The 19,097-nt window shown below is 36.5% G+C and overlaps 1 long non-coding RNA gene across 1 annotated transcript; it reads right to left on the bottom strand.

Moving 5' to 3' along the window:
• Positions 1 to 15,254: 15,254 nt before the first annotated feature.
• Positions 15,255 to 19,097, bottom strand: LOC106874419 (uncharacterized). Its single transcript, XR_001410005.3, has 2 exons — positions 18,843 to 19,097; positions 15,255 to 15,930 (listed from the first exon to the last, which is right to left on the bottom strand). It is a non-coding gene; the product is annotated as an uncharacterized LOC106874419 (long non-coding RNA).

The raw sequence follows: 19,097 nt of genomic DNA, 5'->3' as shown, positions 1-19,097 counted from the left end.
CTTCTTTCACATCACATAATCACAAAATCACATACCTCCACTCCTCCCATCCCTGCGTACAAGATTTCTTTTAATTTTTTATTTTCCCTCTCTACCTGCCCCACTCCCAATCATTGATTCTTTGTTTTTTTCGCATACACTCATATACACATATACACAGACACATGTATGCATGTACACAACATACACATATTCACACGCACACTACAAAATGTTTGCATTTATTCTTTGTCTGAGACAGAATATTTATTGTTTATATATAGCATATATATATATAGTATATATATATATCATATATATATATATATATATATATATATATATATATATATATATATATATATATATATATATACACCCACACACTTCACATACACACTTCTTATGTGTAAATTAAAACCAAAACATTTTACACACTTGAAAACCCAGATGCATTATGTAAATATTTCATGGTTGTCTTTCCTTTTTGTTTTAAAAAATGGATTGAATGAATTTTATTATTTCATTTAGGATCTAATAAGAAAGAAAAAGAAAGAAGTCTAGCTTTGTTTTTAAAATATTTCTTGACTGTTTATAGGTGCAGGCATGGATGACTGTGTGGTAAGAAGTTTGCTGCTTGACTACATAGTTCTAGGTTCAATACCACTGTATAGCATCTACAACAAGTATCTTCTGCTATAGCCTCAAGCTGAAAGCCTTGTAAGTGGGCTTGGTAAATGGAAACTGAAAGAAGCCCATTGTGTGTGTGTGTGTGTATATTATATGGTAGTCATATCAGTCATAAATTACAGCTTCAACATAATAAACTGGATGGTCTGTGAATTGAGAAACTTAGATAGAAAAACCAGAAAACTATTAATAGCATACCAAAGACATCACCCCAAATCAGAAACAGACAGAATATATTTACTCTACTCAGAAGGAGATATAAAGAACTACTATAAAATAACAACAGTTGGACTAGAAAAGTACTTAGAAACTAAAAGTGGAAGACTACTACATGTAGTAAAGCAATCATTTGAGATAAAGAAATAAAAGCCTGGGCAAAATAATCAATGATTGGGAAAGAAACACCTGCTTACTGATAGGCATTGCAGTCCCTTCTGACCAAAATATTGTCTAAAGAAGTGGAGAAATTGTCTAAGTACAAAGACCTTGAAATTGAAGTATTCAAGATGTGGGGCATGAAGGTGAAAACAACTCCAGTAATAATTGGAATATTGGGCATGGTAAAAAAAAACATGAGCAAAGGCGTAAAAGCTAAACCTGGGCCCTCAATACTACATACTGTTAAAAAAATAGTCCTCCTAGGAACAACCCACATCCTATGCAAGACTATCAATTCAGTGATACAACCCAAACAAAATAATCCGCAAACACAAGACACACTATATAGCAAATATCTTTATCATCATTTAATGTCCATTGTCCTTACTGGCATGGGTTGGACAGTTTGATCAGGGCTGGCGAGCTGGAAGGGTGCACCAGATTCCAGTCTGATTTGGCATGGTTTCTATGGCTGGATGCCCTTCCTTACGCCACCCACTCTGAGAGTGTAATGGGTGCTTTTACATGCCACCATTTCGGGTGCCATTTGTGTGACACCGGTATCTTCCATGACTGTGATTTTACTTGGCTTGATGGGTCTTCTTCTCAAGCACGACATAATGCCAAAGGTCTCGGTCATAACTTGAAAGGTGCTTTTTATGTGCCAGTTACATGACACCAGCATCAACCACGACTATGATTTCACTTGGCTTGGTGAGTCTTCCAGTAAAATAAACAACCACCAACAAGCTGGAGACCCAACAGAAGAACACAACTTGCATTACACACTCAATACAAACACTAATACAACAAAAGACTGCAACCAGACCCCATAACTAAACAAACTGATGCAATACAATGCTCGGATGAGCTTGCTCTCCCTCAACAACAAGAAAAGAACACAATGCTGCACACACCCCAGCAATATGGAAGTGCAGCAGTAGAAATCTGCCTGAAATTACCAAATGTTTAAAAATAATCCTTTCTACTCTAGGCACAAGGCTTTAAATTAGGCGGGCAGTCGATTAGATCAACCCAGTATGCAACTGGTACTTAATTTATCATTCCCGAAAGGATGAAAGGCAAAGTCAACCTCGGCAGAATTTGAACTCAGAAAGTACTGACAGGCGAAATACCGCTAAGCATTTCATCCAGCTCACTGCCTTGTTTAATATTGATTTATTATTATTATTGTACCTCAATCAAATCAGATAAACTCAAAAATGGAAAAATAATGTTTAAATTCAGTCAAAAAGTGTTTTTATCCTCGTTCGTGATGAAGTTTCTCAGAAGGATGTTAAAAACGTTTTCATTGCCCCAACATGCAAATCTGAACGGTTGCAGTTGTACCCCCTATTCCCAAGCCTATGTCTGTGTGTGTTCTACTGTCTTGTCTTGACATTGCATGGTAATTATAAATAAGCATCATCATCATGCAAGCAGCATCCTTCATTTCCAATCTTCCATGAAATCACACCTGGTTATTGAGAAGTATCAGCCTACTTGTGTGACCGGAAGGACATCCAACCATAGAAAATCCACCTCAGCAAATTCCATGAAACTCATGTAAGCATGAAAAGTGGATGTTTAAGAACAGTTATGTTTAACCAAAGTAGAAAAAAAAATTTTTTTTCTAATTTGAATACTTGTGACTAAATCTAAGAAGAATAGGATTCCCCCACCCCCCAAAAAAACAGGCATCTAGTATTAATTTTTAGTATTTCAAAACCTCTATAAGGTGGCATGCTGGGCAAAATGCATAGCAGCGCTTCGTCAGTTTTTATGTTCTAAGTTCAAATTCTGCCAAGGTCAGCTTTGCCTCTCTCGTCCTTTCAGAGTTGATGAAATAAGTACCAGTTGAATACTGGGGGTGATGTAATCGACTTAGCCACTCCCCCAAAATTACTGGCCTTGTGACAAAATTAGAAACCAATATTTTAAAACCCAGATGCATTAACTAAATATTTCATGGTTGTTTTTCTTTAAACAAATTTAGTGAGAAAACAAAATAGGAAATCATTATCTAGATTTATTTTTAAATATTTCTTGGCTGAATAAAAATCCTGTATTAGATTAGAATAGCCACATCTCTACATAAAGCTCCACCACAGAAATGATGAAGTGACAAGTTCTGTTTCAACCTGCATCAACTCGAACTTGATGTACCTCAGAGTTCAGATACATCTCATGCACTTTCTTACTCTACGTAAACAACTTTCCCCTGTCTCTTTGAAACCATATCATGAAACTTCTGTAATGGTTTGGAGTGTGGGCCATTCTTCCTCCGTATCTAAGCAGTGCCTAATCATAGAACTATAGTATGTATAAATGTCTGTACCATTTTCAGGCTGTTTAAACTAAAAGAAAAAAAACTGGTTGTATTATTTTAAGTATTTCTTGGATGTTTAAGAAAAAACGAAGAAGAATTAAAAGCAACTAACATTCTTAAAATCTTCTGTAAATGTTTGGATATAAAGAAGGGAAAAAAACTGAAGCAAAAAGCACTTAGCATTATTTGAATCCTGTTATCAAACCACCTGAGAACTTTCCTGGTTTGATTATTATAATAGTTTCAAATTTTGGCACAAGGCCAGCAATTTCAAGGGAGGTGGTAAGTCAATTACATCAGCTCCAGGGCTTAACTGGTACTTACATAGGTGCAGGCATGACTGTGGTAAGAAGCTTTCTTCCCAACCACATGGATCTGGGTTCAGTCCAACTGTGTGGTACCTTGGGCAAGTGTCTTCTACTTTAGCCTCAGGTTGTCCAAAGCCTTGTGAGTGGATTTGGTAAACGTAAACTGAAAGAGGCTCGTATGTTTGTGTTTGTCCCTCACCACTACTTGACAACTGGAGTTGGTGTGTTTATGTCTTCGTAACTTAGCAGTTCGCCAAAAAGGCCAATAGAATAAGTACCAGGCTCAATAAAAAATAAGTACTGGGGTCAATTCATTAAACTAAAAAATTCTACATGGCTGCAATCTAATGCTTGAAACAAGTTAATTCGAATTTGATCTCAGAACATAAGTATAAACAAAATGCTGCCAACCATTTTGCCTTGAATGCTGAAGATTCTTATCAGCTCACCGTCTTCAGCTTAATTATGATAATAATAGTGATACTTGATTATGTTGTCCCTAGTGCTTAATTAGTACTTATTTAATAAATTCCTAGAGGATGAAAGGCAAAGTCAACCTTGAACTGAGATCATAAAAGAGTCGGAAGAAATGCTGCTAAGCATTTTGCCTGAGATGCTAACCAAGTCTGCCATATAACAACAATGATTGTTTCAAATTTTGGCACAGGGTCAGTAGTTTTTGAGGGAAGGGAGAAATTGATAACTTCAACCTCAGTAGTTGATTGGTACCTATTTTATTGACCCTGAAAGGAAGGGCAGAGTCGACCTCAGAGGAATTTAAACTGAAAGTGTAAAGAGAAGAAATGCTGCTAAGCATTTTTGCCTGAGATGCAAATGAGTCTGCCAGCTCACCATAAAAATTATGATAATGATGAAGAGCTTATTGCAAACACTCCTCAAATGAGCTACAAATCATCAGAATCAGCTTAAAGAAGGGACAGAAAACAAACAGTAAATAAAGAAAGACAGCAATGAGATTCAAAAGTACATTCGTAGTACTCAAGATAAAACAAAAGGCAGAAAAGTGAACAGTAAAAGAGCCATATAAAGAGGAAAGGGGACAAGGATACACAGGAAGTAGTTTTGGTGAGTTTCAGGAAGCATGAACTTTTTGAAGTAGACAGGTAGGTTATTCCATGAAGTATACAGGTAGGTTATTCCATGCTTCAACTGTTGTGAGATGCAAAGATATTTCCAATACAGTGAAGGAAGAATTGAAGTTTGTGATGTGGCCAGACATGTAAAAGTTTAATTTGGATGACCAAACACAAACGTATTTATATACACTCATAAAATAAGTGAAGAGAAGAATTTATGGTATAATTTTTATTCCATGGTTTATAATTGTTTCAACAAATTAAGCTGACCAATCACACAATTCCTGTCTACGGACAATGATATAGTCAAGCATATTATGTAATATATCTTTATAAAACAGCACCAGCAGTTATTTCATAGAACTGACTGATAAAAGAATATTAATTTTTCAATGGGTTCTCATGAAACAACTGCTAGTGCTATTCCAAGTCTGTAGACAAGAATGTGTGGTTAGTCAGCACAATTTGTTGAAACAATTCTAAACCATGGAATGAAAATTATATCATAAACTCCATTATTCACTTATTTTATTTATACTTTAAGTTGGATGTAACTATGGCAGATTTCCTGTTTGTTTGAAATTCTTCTTTATGCAACTGCAGATGGCTGCTAATTGTTGAGTGTTTTCTGTGGTTTGATTGCCCAATTTCTCCTGGCTTACCATATATATGTGTGTGTATGTATATACATATATTTATATATATACACATACACACATACGTATATGTGTGTGTATATTTATATATATATATATATATATATATACATGTGCATATGTATATATATATATTGGGTCATGCCGTAAATAATGCAGTGTTTTCAATTGCATGAACTAAAAGTCAAAGGGGGAGAAGATAAACTACCTGCAAAACTTGCTATAAAAGCAGGTAATATTTTTATATTGTCCTTATTCTTAGTGCAAGTTTTGAAGAGTGCAGTTCAATTTTAACAGCTATTTTTTCAAAGCTATAATGGAAGTGACAAAGGAGCATATTCGGCATATTTTGCTTTATGAGTTCAATGAAGGCAACAATGCAATGGAAGGTGTGAGGAATATTAATACAGTATATGGGGATCAGACAATAAGTGTAAGCCAGTGTCAATGGTGGTTCCAGAAATTCCGAGCTGGAAACTACAGCCTAGAAGACAAGCCTCATCCTGAAAGATCTGCAGATATAGTAGAAGACATTTGCCCAAGGTGCCACGCAGTGGGATTGAACCCAGAACCATGTGGTTGGTAAGCAAGCTACTTACCACACAGCCACTCTCCAACACTGCTAAATAAACATAATGAGGCACTAAGCACATTTCGAATTTTAAATCGAAATCGAACCAAATTTGACGACTGGCACCCATGCCAACCTCTCCTTCATTGGACACTAAACTCTGCTTGCAAAGACCTGTTGGGGCAAGTGAAATCGAAATTGTAATTGAACCATATTTGATGACTGGCACCTGTGCCAGTGGAGCACTAACAGCACTGTCCGAGCGTGATCATTGCCAGAGCAGCTGTCTGGCTTCCGTGCTAGTGGCATGTAAATAGCACCAAAAGAGTGTTACTGGCACTTGTGCCGGTGGCATGTTAGAAAATCAGTCGAGCGAAGTCATTGCCAGTGCCGCTGGACTGGCTCCTGTGCAGGTGGCACATAAAAATCACCATTTTGAACGTAGCTGTTGCCAGTATCGCATGACTGGCCCTTGTGCCGGTGGCAGGTAAAAGCACCCACTACACTTTCGGAGTGGTTGGCGTTAGGAAGGGCATCCAACTGGAGAAACTCTGCCAGATCAGATTGGAGCCTGGTGCAGCCATCTGGTTCACCAGTCCTCAGTCAAATCGTCCAACCCATGCTAGCATGGAAAGCGGACGTTAAGCGATGATGATGATATATACATACACATATATGTATATACATACATATATATATATATACATATATACATATACATATAAATATATACATACATATATATATATATATATATATATATAGAGAGAGAGAGAGAGAGTTATGCACATACTATGAAGGATTTTATGCACATATATAAAACAATGAACTTACTATACACAGTGCTCAGGTGCATTACAACTTATCATCAGAAAAGCAACAAAATCTGCATGAACAGTGCATAGAATATGCGCAGGAAGTGAATGCCGAAAAAGTCATAAAAGAAAAAGAACAGGGGTGGTGGGCATCAGGTGTAGTGTTGGTGAACTTCATGAAACCTGCGAGTTTTGAAGGATGTAGTGTCTTGACAGCCAACAGCTGATGCAGGTAGTTTATTCCATGCTTCAGCAGTTCTGAGTGTGAAAAAAATGATTATGAAGGTCATGGGTGATGCATTGCTTTTTTGGTTTTGTAAACATATCCACGAGTGTTAGACATATGGAACTTAAAAAAGTGCCCAAGGTTGCTGTTGAAAGATGGTGGATAATCTTGTGGATGCCTACAAAGTCAGTTGCCAGATGGCAGAACTTTAATGTGTTCATGTCCAGGGAAGCAAGACATTCAGAGTTTGGTAAATGCCTGATGGTCGGTATTTGTTTGGTTGCATATTTCTGAACAGTTTCCAGGAGATTGATATGCCAAACAAGACAGGGGTTCCAGACTGGTGATGCAAACTCTAAGTGTGGAGGTACCATTGTCATATACAGCTTTAGATAGCTGGAGAGCACCTGATAAAGGTCTTAATGAGTGATGCTAAGACACTCTCAACCTTCTTCTATAATCCTGTTCTATGTTGTCTATTTTCCTGTACAGCATCACAACACTCTTTCCAGGAAAGCCGAACTACTGCTGTCCCCCAAATTGCACTTTAATCATTTTTAAAGCATTTGCATGATACTGATGCTTCACATGTGGCCCAGATTGAATTGAGGATGTCTTGAAATACAGCATTGATGTGTCTGGAACCATAAAATTCAAACCAGTTTGGGCATTGTAACTCAACACAGTAATAGTTCCAGTCAAAGCAGGCAGTTTGGAGGTGGTGATGGTTCTTGTTTCTGCCCATAAGAGACAGATTGGCAATGATTATAGCTCGATTAGAGTTGCCTCAATGTTCCTTGGTAGTGACACTCATAACCAGGAGTAGTGGTAAAGAGCAGGTACAAAGTGTTGTTATCTTGTGAGGAAGGTGACTACTTGCGACCAGCTTGAATCCAGCACTACATCAAGGAAATCATTCATATATATTCTTTTATATGTTTTAGCCCTGAGGCTGTGGCCATATATATGTATATATATATATATATATATATATATAGTATGAATGACTATACAGTCATTTGTTTTACAGCTGTTTGGCCCATGCTAGCATAACTTCGGAGGATTGTTATTGGAACTATTGTTTTTACAGTTGGATGCCATTCTTGCTATTAACCTCTTATCTATTTTGCAAGTAAATTTATTTTACGTTTCTAATACACTGTTGTGTATAGATGTTTATTATTTACTTAATTATACCACCAACAAATGCACATTTTATGTTTTTTTTTTTATCTTCCATCAATTTATTTTATATTTCTACTTTCCTGTGTTATATACATGCGTTCATCAATAATTTAAGCACACCATTGAGAGACACACAATATGCAAATTAGTTTAACCATTATAACTGATTTTGGTAGCAGTTTGCAAGAAGTATTCTATGTGCATAAAGGAATGAAGTTTCCAGTACTGGTCAGCCTGGGGTTATAATAGAAGATACTTGCCCAGGTGGTTGCAAAGAGAGCTTTCTTAACTACACAACCCATCTAGATCTCTTCACTAGCTACATTATATCTTGATCCATCAGATAAATAATGGAGGTAACACTGGTGAGTAGGAACCTGCATCTTATTTTACCATCATTTCTAGGCAAGGAGGTGTATTGTCAACAAAAAAAAAAAAAGTGGTACCTCTAGTCTGATCAGCTTAAGTTTGAGGATGTCTTTGTATTTATGCATAGTAAGATGAATTGTGGGAAGAATCAGTCATTAAAGATACACATTTAGGACCACAATCTCTTTGTAGCTGGGACATTCTCTTATGAGACTCAAACATGTGCCCATCTTCCCACTATCCATCTGTATTTGCACAACATATCTCTGACATATTCCTTAATTTACAAGCGGGATATAGGTTTGATTCTTTAAAGCTTGAGCTTTCCAAAGTAACCACCACCAATACAACCCAGTTTCATCCCTATTATGAATTTGGAGAAATTAAACACTCTTCTCATTTACCCTCTTCTTGAATGATCTGATTTCCTCAATTGGTTGTGTTGCTTGCTTCACCATAGGTATTATCATTACTCATTCCACAGAGATTTCCTTATCCATTTTAACTACCCATCACTATCTTCTTGATACTTATAATCCATAACTAACTTGGTAGCAACATCTTGAATAGCTATACCACAGACATTGTTACTTCAAATCCTTTTATGGATAAACACTTTGTCACTGTCCCCTCCAGATTTATATTTTTGGTAACTCTTATATTCTTCCTTGCACCAAACAGATATTTAGAATTTGCATCAACATTATAATTCAAAGAAAAACTGCAGAAAGCTGACCCTTAATCCTTTTACTGTGAAAATCAGATATATCCACTCAAAATTATACCCTTAACTGTGGAAAGTAGTTTTACATACCAATCTTATCTTTTGATAAGCAATGTCATTATTGAGATGTGTGAAGTGTATTGAAGCTAAAAAAAATACCAATTCTATTATTTGATGGATATTTTAAACATAATTACTAGAATAGCCAATAAATTTAATTTTGCAGTTAAAAAGGTTTAACATTGCTAATTTCCAGAGTTCAAATTCTGCCAAGGTTGATAAAATAAGTTCCAGTTGAGCACTAGGGTTGATATAATTGTCCTGCCTCGAAATTGCTGGCCTTGTGCCAAAATTTAAAATAAATATTAATCAATATTATAACTTCACAAACTCTTGCTGCTGAAAGCATCAGCCTCTAATTTGGTTATCTTTCATCTATTACTTGTTTCATTCATTAGACTGTGGCCATACTGGGGCACCACCTTGAATTTTTAGCGAAAAGAACTGACCCCAGTACTTATTTTATTGGTCTTTTTTGCTGAACTGCTAAGTTACAGGGTCATAACACACCAATACCAATTGTCAAGTGGTAGTGGGGGGGGGGACAAACACAGACAAAGATTCACAGCTATACAGGGTGTGTGGTAAGTAACTAAGCATTAGAAATTGCTTATAGAATTTTTAGTATCACTGAAGTCATGATGAAAACATTTTTTAAACAGACAACACGGAGCTGTTCAGTTTGGCTCACAGATTTAACTAATTTTTTAAAACTAAACAGTTTGAAACTTTGTATACTGGTGTAATATTTCTCATGCAGAACATGGTTTACTTTGAACATTTTTGATAAAATTTCATATTTAAGAAGTTATTTTGTGTTAAAGTTATCATATTTGGGTAATTTTAACCAATCAACGACGTGTATTCGGTTGAAGACAGCTACTGCTGTTTGCGATAGTAATCAAGGAGGAACAACTTCCGGGTCATCTCTACTAAATGCCACCACTCTGTTCTCGTGCATTCCTTACTCTTTCCCTCTCTACAGGCAGTCAGCCACTTCTACACTATCAACTACCAACCAGCGAGCGAACTTGTCACTGTCAGTACAATTACTGTATCTTCTGGTGTATAAGCTACCATTTTTTACCTGGAAAATTTAGTGTGCAGCTTATAGAAAGGCATGCCTAATATGTGTACTTTTTTATAAGTTTCAGGAGGAAAATAATTTGTGTATGGAGATCGACTGATTCTTTCAGAGGAAAGGTTGGTTGGTGAACAATGTGAAAGACTATGGCTACAGTACATTGGTGCCTGGAAGAAAACAAAGCATATTTATTTTGTTTCACCTTCGTGTTTTGATGATGTTATTTTTAATCTAATAAAGACTTATTAAAGTGTTTGAAAGTGTTTGTCGTTGATTATAGTAAGATAAAATCATAACAATACGTCTCATAGTTGTAAAATAAGGCATTTTGAAACTACATACACATCAACAACAAAAAAGCTGGCTCTATAGGTCTTTTAAACACTGGTGCACTCTATGTGTGGATAAAACCAAAATTCCCCCCAAAATTCAGCCCTGAGGCTTCAATACCGATGTCGGGCTAACAAAAAAATACATGTAAATAATATTTCTTCCTTCTTGGTGTTGATTCTTCGATGTTTACTGGTTACTCTGATGTGAGAATCAAAAAGAAAAAAAAGCGTGTAATATGTAACACAGGCAGTAAACAAAAAATAAAATAGAAAAGAGTGGTGACCCAGAAGTTGTTCCTCTTCGATTACTATCACAAACAGCAGTAGCTTTCTTCAACTGAATACACATTGTTGATTGGTTAAAATTACCCAAATACAACAAATTTAACACAAAATAACTTCTAAAATACGAAATTTTGTCAAAAATGTTCAAAGTAAACTGTGTTCTGCATGAGAAATTACACCAGTATACAGTTTCAAACTATTTAGTTAAAAAAATCTGTGAGCTAAACTGAACAGATCTGACAACACTAATGGGAATTTCTTATTTTCCAGATGGCTGGTTGCTTGACTGTTCAGGAGCAAGGTAAGATAGCAGCATGCTATGAAGTGTGGAATTCCATTGTTTTGGTTCAGAGATGGTGGCATACATGGAAAGGTAAGTATGCAGCACTATGTCCAGAGACAATAAAAAGTTGTCATGCAAAGCTGATGACCATGGGCTCTGTAACCACATCCTGATCAGCGGAGAATGTGGCAACAGTACAGGAAATGTTTAATCGTAGCCCACAAAAACCAACATGTGAAGCCACTTATGAAAGTGGACTAACAAGACACACAATATGTACGGTGTTGCATAAAGAACTGAACTTTCGTCTGTGGAAACCCCATTACAGGCAGGAGCTAAAACCTTAAGACTGTGACTGCAGAAGTCTAGATCTCACTCCATGTGATTTTTACCTGTGGTGTTACACAAAAGAAGTGTACAAGACAAAACCTCACACTCTGGAGGACTTGGAGACATGGATGCAGGAGGTTCTCAATGATATCTCAGACAACGTCCTTCAGGTTATTTGTTCCATCCCTGGCCGTTTGAGGAAACTGATTGATACCACTGGTGCTTAAGTTGAAATATGAAGATTTACTTTCATTTTCCCATGTAATAAGGAACATGTATCATTTGCTTTAATAAATTTGTAAAAAGAATATGGATTTTATTACCAATTTTTAATGCCTACTTACTTTTCACCCACCCTGCATATATGATGGGCTTCTTTCAGTTTCTGTCAACCAAATCCACTCACAAGACTTTGGTCAACCTGAGGCTATAGTAGAAGACACTTGCCCAAGGTGCCATGCACTGGGACTGAACCCAAAACCATGTGGCTGGGAAGCAAGCTTCTTACCACACAGCCATGCCTGCGCCTATATGTATACATATTTCTCAACACAGGAGATTTGGCTGCTATTTCTAGCAGACCATATGGCAATATAGAAGCAACCACGTTAACTTTATACAAACAGTGAATAGAAAAGCTGGTGGACTTGGTTCTTCTACTGGCTGGCCACCACCTGAGACTTGAGTGTCTTTGAGCTCACCATTCTATGGTTAGGCTTTCAGTTTTTAATGGATCATAGTTCAAACATCTTGGTTGGTGCACTTCTTCCTACAACAACAAAAACAGAAAAAGAAGGGAGCTGTGGATTCTTCCCTAACCATTCCATAAGTCAGGAGCAGTCTGCAGAAAAGTTGTAAGCAGTGTCCCCCACTCAGAGTCATTAAAAGGCAGTATATTCTCTTTTGTCATATCCTTGAAGATATATACATGTGTATAGTCACACACACATACCATAATTGCTTATGGATAAGTCACATACCAGTTTTTACAGTTGAAAGCAAGTATAATATATCCTTCTGAGTATCATACTCAATGAAAATACATCACAAAGAACAAATTTACTGTGGTATTCATCCAGAGATAATATCAGCAGTTAGGCCATTCCTCATATCAATGATTCTTCATTCACTGTTTTTGTACATCAATGGCAAATTTTGTCTTAGTATGCAATAGACTGAGTACATGTTACTGACAAACTGAGGCAGAAATGTGTATCTAGCATCATCACCACTCGTCGTCAGGATAACTTTCATCTGCTATTTATATATATATATATAGTGTTTTTAAACACAGCATGTCTATATGGGATATTAATCTCCAGATGACCATTGCAGTAAATTTGCTTTTTGTAATGTATTTAAATGAAATATGATACACAGCTATTTATTACTGCTTCTTTTGCACGAAATAGTTGCAAATAAATATCGAGAGGTAATACTTATCCCCACTTGTGGTAGGTACTATAAGAGAAACTCTCATATTGGCTTTTGGAGCAAAATGCATCAAAATGCCATCTCTAGCACCAAGACCACCAGATCATGTCATTTTGATCTTCCCACCTCTCCACCAGGGAAGGCCATCAAATTGGCTGTAGAAGCAGCAGTGGATGCCTTAAATCTTTAATGTTCAGATTACTCTGTCAAATGTAATGCTTCTTCATTCAAATTGTTTTGCATTAATCATGCATTATCTTATAGCTTTGAGGTTTCAATGATGTGATTGTTTATTTCCAGAATGTCAATGTAGCTTAGTGTTAGGTGGCCAGTTTGGGCTGGTTTAAACACTAAAGGGTTAAAGTGAGTGTGGATTAAGAGGTGCTGGCACTTGAGGGGCAGTGATAACTGGACACAAGCTGGGCCTTAATCAAACCTGGCTAAACGTACCAGTTGAAAGACTCAAAACGCCTATTGACCCCAGGAAATGTCACTCATGACATGTCCAGGTGCATCACAGGATGATGTATGGAAAAACATATTATATAAAATAAATATCACCTCTGTTGCTAATATATATTTTTTAAAGATTTGTTGTGTAAAGTCAGAACAATAAATACAAGACAGTACAAAGTAAACTACAAAAGGAAAAGAAAAACATCTTGTATCTCTGTATTCTGAGGTTATGAAGATACATAGAAATACAAGGTAAAACTGCAACTTAGTTTCATTTTCCTTTTGTAGTTTACTTTATACCTTCTTGAAGTGTTCTGGCCTCATGCAATGAATCTCTTTAAAGCAATACCACACAATGCTTCACCAAAACTATTCTATTGTAATAATGGGAAACAGACGCTGCTGACCATATATCCTGGCAAAGAACAATTCAAATTCATTTCGACAGGTCTACTTTTGAGGAGAGGAGAAAGACTTGCAATTTCAGCCAAGACAACCAGCACCAGTTCTGCCACGAGATCGATGCTCGAGACTTCCATCCCCAACTTGGACTTCTGAGCCAAGTCAGGTTTAAGCATCATCAAGGCATCAGATGAATTGAACTCAGATATGAGCAGTGCTACTGCTGCCACTGCATATAGTATACTTGTGATTATAAATAGATGGACAACTGCTGCTGTTTTTAATTTAGAGCTGCATGTAGATTATCATTTTCCAATCTAGTCATTTGTGTACTACTGTACTAAGTAGTATTATTGGTTTTGATAAACCGAGAAAATGTAAGAGAATTTCTATGAGAAATTATGTCAAACACAAGTTCATATCATTTGATCAGATGTAGATTTCCCCATTATGGTTGTTAGTAAATCTAAAAAGGATGTTCAAAGTGCACTTGGAACATCTGACACATCCAAAGATGTATTAAGCATTTCTTTGTCTTTAATTTCGGTATTAGCCTGGAATCTGAGTGTTAATAGCCCAGAAGTTGGGTTGAGTGCTTCTCTGAAAATATCCTATATTTATACTAAACAAGGACTTTGTATATATTATCACTTCTGTCTATGACTTTCAAGTGTTTTACCACCTGGCACTTTGAGAAAGTTTTCTCCACCATGCCAATTCACAGCCTACCAGCAAATACACAAAGAGTATATGTTAATTATATGTGGTTGATAATGTTTATATATATATAAACTGCGGATTAATCACAAGAAAAGCAGGCCTTGTCAAAACATCAGAGGCCGATAGGAGGAAGTTAGGAGGCCTGGTGCCTGAATATTTGCCACAGGGAACCCTCCATTAAAAGGCATCCCATGGCCAGCTGGTGGTTTTTAAATTGGATGACAAATGAAATTTTCCATTCCTTGTAAATAAAAGAGAGATAACAAAAGCAGTACATTAAAATAAGTGAATGAATAAATAAATAAATAATGATCACAATTTCTTTAATTCCTCAGAGTTTATTTGATATTCTTTGATGTTGGGGAAACTATTAGAAAATCAAATTCACTGACGAAAATAATGTTTTGCCGACATTGCAGTAATGTCTCTTTGATTTAAACATTATTAAGAGCAGAACTCAATTTTAGAGAATATTGTACTGCTCTCTTTGTGGTATCTTATAATTTACCCTCTTCACTCAATACCCATATCTATGAAGGTATTTCCTTTTTTTTTTTTTTTTTTTTTTCTGTTTGGTTTAAATCAAAAGCTATTGAGAAGTTTCTGGTAATTTTTTTTCTTTTTGGGAGTGAGGAGGGAAGGGATTGAGTTGTCTCCCTTAAGACTGAGAGGAGTTGTCTCCCCTTAAGATGCGCTGCCTTCCTGGCACTAGAACGGAGTGGTTGACCTCATGGTAAGTGAATTTAATTTATTTTCCTCTCTGCATATAAGAACATATAATGTCAAAATATAACAAAAATGACTGGATGGGTGGGAATGAGATTTTCTTAGCTTCTAGCCAGTCCCCTTAAACAACCATGCAACCAACCAAAAAAAGAAAAAGGACAGAGGGATTTATCGCAAATAAAATATGGCAGGATGGAGTTACAGCTTGCTTTTAAAGTTTGAAATTTCAGTTGCCGTATGTTTATGATGCCAGCTCAGTTTCATTTGAGGTTTAAAAAAAAAATAAAATAGCAACCGTGACTCTTTTCCCGCCACTCTTCCCGTTTTCAGCCTGGCATCCTCAAATCATGCTTCTTCTCTCTCTGTATCTCTCTTGCAAACAAAGCCACTGCACTGCATAATTCCTTGTATTGCCCAAGAATCGGAAATCTTTGTTTGGGTAGTTAAATTTCTATAGACGGGTTAACAAAGTCTCTGAAGTAGATAAACTTCTGTAAAATGAATAAAAGAAAGAAAAAAAAGCAAAACAAATTAAATAAATACAAAGGAAGAAATAGATAAAGAAAAAAAAAATCTATGAATGGATTATATTATTTAATACAGTTAGGACATTAAAGCATCAGAGAAAATGCCAGGGGAATTTTCTTCAGTATTTAACATTCTGAGTTCAAATCCAGCTGGGGTCAAGTTTCCAAGCTGGTAGAATAGTTACAGCATTAGATAAGCTTTAAATTATGAGTTCAAATGTTGCTGAAGTTGACTTTTCTTTTATCCTTTCAGGGTTGATAACCTAAGTACTAGGTGAGTGCTGGAGTTGATGAAATAGACTAGCACCTCCCCCAACACACAAATTTCAGTAGAAAGGAGTATCATTTGTCATTCATCTTATAAAATATAAAATGAACAATAGTAACTTAATAAGAATGCAAAAAGCAAGTGTTCTTGTGTCTAACTGAAACGAACCATTCTCTTGGCACTCCCAGCCTTTTGCGTTAGTTCACATTTCATGTAATCCCTTTTACAACTGTCATCATCATTATTGTTTCGACATCCATTTTTCGCTGAGGCTGAATTTCTAAGCAAGCTAATATATCTCTATGGCCTGACATGTTTACACAGATTGGAAATGAAGGACACTACTTTTATGACGTTGATGCTTGCATACAACCATCATGTGATGTCAAAACAAGGAGACTCAAACATGCACACATACATGATGAGCTTCTTACAGCTTTCGTCTAACAAATTACTAATAAGGCTTTGGTCAGCTCAAAACTACGGGGAAGAGAGTTACCGCTGGACCTGAGGCCTGATCTGAATGCTTACAATGGAGCAGACTCTGCTAAAGATATCCAATGGCAAGGTGGTGGTGTTAAACAGATGACAGATTAAGCCTACCATTTAAGGACTAGAACAGTCTCTTTGATGATCTCCATGACCTTTCCATCTACAGAATTTCACCTCCAAGGCTTTGGTTAACCCAAAGCTAGTACATACCGAGGAGCTGCACATTAAGACTGACTTCAAAACCTCACAGTTACAAAGTAAATTTCTTATCCAAACCACACATTCACTGAATCAATACTTGGAAAACTGGCACTTATTTAATATCTGCTTTCTATACTGGCATGGGTTAGACAGATTGACTGGAACTGGTAAGCTGGAGAGCTGCATCAGGTTCCAGATTTGATTTTGGCTTGGTTTCTATGGCTTGATGTCCTTCCTAACACCAGCCTGAGAATGTAGTGGGTGCCTTTTGCATGTCACCAGCACAGGCTACAACTAGGATTTCACTTGGCCTGATGAGTCTTCTCAAGCACAGCAAATTGCCAAACATCACAGTCACCATCTTGTCCCATGTCTTCCTGAGTCTATCTCTTTTACAGGTTCCCTCCACAGTTAGAGAGTCTGCACTTTTTTTACACAATTCTTTCTACTGTAGGTACAAGGCTTGAAATTTTGGGTGCTAGTCAATTACATCAACCCCAGTGCACAACTGGTACTTATTTCATCTATCCCCCCAAAAATGAAAGGTGAAGTTGAGTTTGGTGGAATTTGAACTCAGAATGTAAAGACAGACAAAATGCTGCCAAGCGTTTTGTTCAGTGCGCTAATGGTTCTGCTGACTTACCATCTTACTAATAATAGTTTCAAATTTAGGGGGAGGGATAAGTCAATTACATTGACCCCACTGCTCAAATAGTACTTATTTTATTGACCCTGATAGGATGAAAAGTAAAGTTGACCTTTGAAGAGTGTGAACTCAGAACGTAGAGACAGACGAAAGCATTTCACCCAACATGCTAACGATATTAATTTCTGATTTTTTTATAGGAGAGGATGTTAGTCGATACCAATGACTCCATTATTCGATTGGTATTTTATTTTATCAACCCCGAAGGGATGAAAGGCAGGACTTGAACAGCAGGGTATCATTTTCCTAATCCTGTCAATTCCTCTCTTTAAAATAATAATCCTTTCTACTATAGGCACAAGGCCTGAAATCTGGAGAGGTGGGGGAATGGGGCTAATTGATTACATTGACCTCAGTGTGTAACTGGTACTTATTTAAGTGACCTTGAAAGGATGAAAGACAAAGTTGACTTTGGTAGAATTTGAACTAAGAACATAAACACAGATAAAATACTGCTAAGCATTTTTCCTGCTGTGCTAACGATTCTGCCAGCTTGTCACCTTAATAATAATGTATATTAACCAGGATTATGTTTTTCTTCCTATATTTTTTGTTTGCCCCAGGAGGATAAAAAGAGAAGTGTGTGGAGTTTGTACACGTTCCTCCCTTAATAAAGCACCACAAGTAATGCAAATTAAATTCAACCCTTTTAGTATTGTATTTCTGTTAAAAGACACTGCCTTTGTTTCATTTCATTTTGAAAATGATGAAAAATTTAGTAAAATAACTTTGTCAAATGTTGATGTTTGGAACATAAATTAACATGAAACATCAAAAGTTTGCATTGAGATCACTTTTAACCCATTAGCATTCAGATTACTTTGTCAAATGTGATCCCTATTTATTTACATTGTTTTGAATTAATCATGCATTATCTCAGAGCTTTGAGATTTTGATGATGCAATTGTTTATTTTACAAGTGACATTGTAAGGTAGGTGCGAGAGGCCTGATCTGGTCAGAAGTAGAATATTTGGGCCTGATATGGCCAGTTTGAATGCTAAAAGATTAAAAGAGATTTGTGTAACAGAACCGAGGATGGTTTCGGGTGGGTTAGTATCAAAATGATTAATGTCATGTTTGAAAGGATAGACTGGAGTTTAAACCAAAGCCCCTGAGGATCACAACTAAACAAAACTGGCAGAAACTGAAAATATATACTGAGAGATCAGTTATAGAAGAAGAGACAAAGGATTCTTTTTACAACTTACCTCATTGGTAATCGAAGGGGGGAGACTGCTTCTGGCATGTTTTGAAGTAACAGAAGCACTTGAAGCAAAATGGTAAAACTGTCCAGAACAAACAGTCAAAAAGTACAAATGACTTGATGTGGAGTCAGATTTTTTTTTTTTTTAAAAAGGGGGGTAGGGAGAATTGTCCATCAAGTTGCAAGGAGGGGGGAAAAAAATTCCGGGTGAAATTTTTGCTGTTTATTAAATGTTCACAGTTAATAATCTTACCTGCAA

The sequence above is a fragment of the Octopus bimaculoides genome, chromosome 24, assembly GCF_046866305.1.
Source record: "Octopus bimaculoides isolate indiv1 chromosome 24, ASM4686630v1, whole genome shotgun sequence".
NCBI classification, from domain to species: Eukaryota; Metazoa; Mollusca; class Cephalopoda; order Octopoda; family Octopodidae; genus Octopus; species Octopus bimaculoides.
This window is presented reverse-complemented; position numbering and strand designations above follow the sequence as displayed.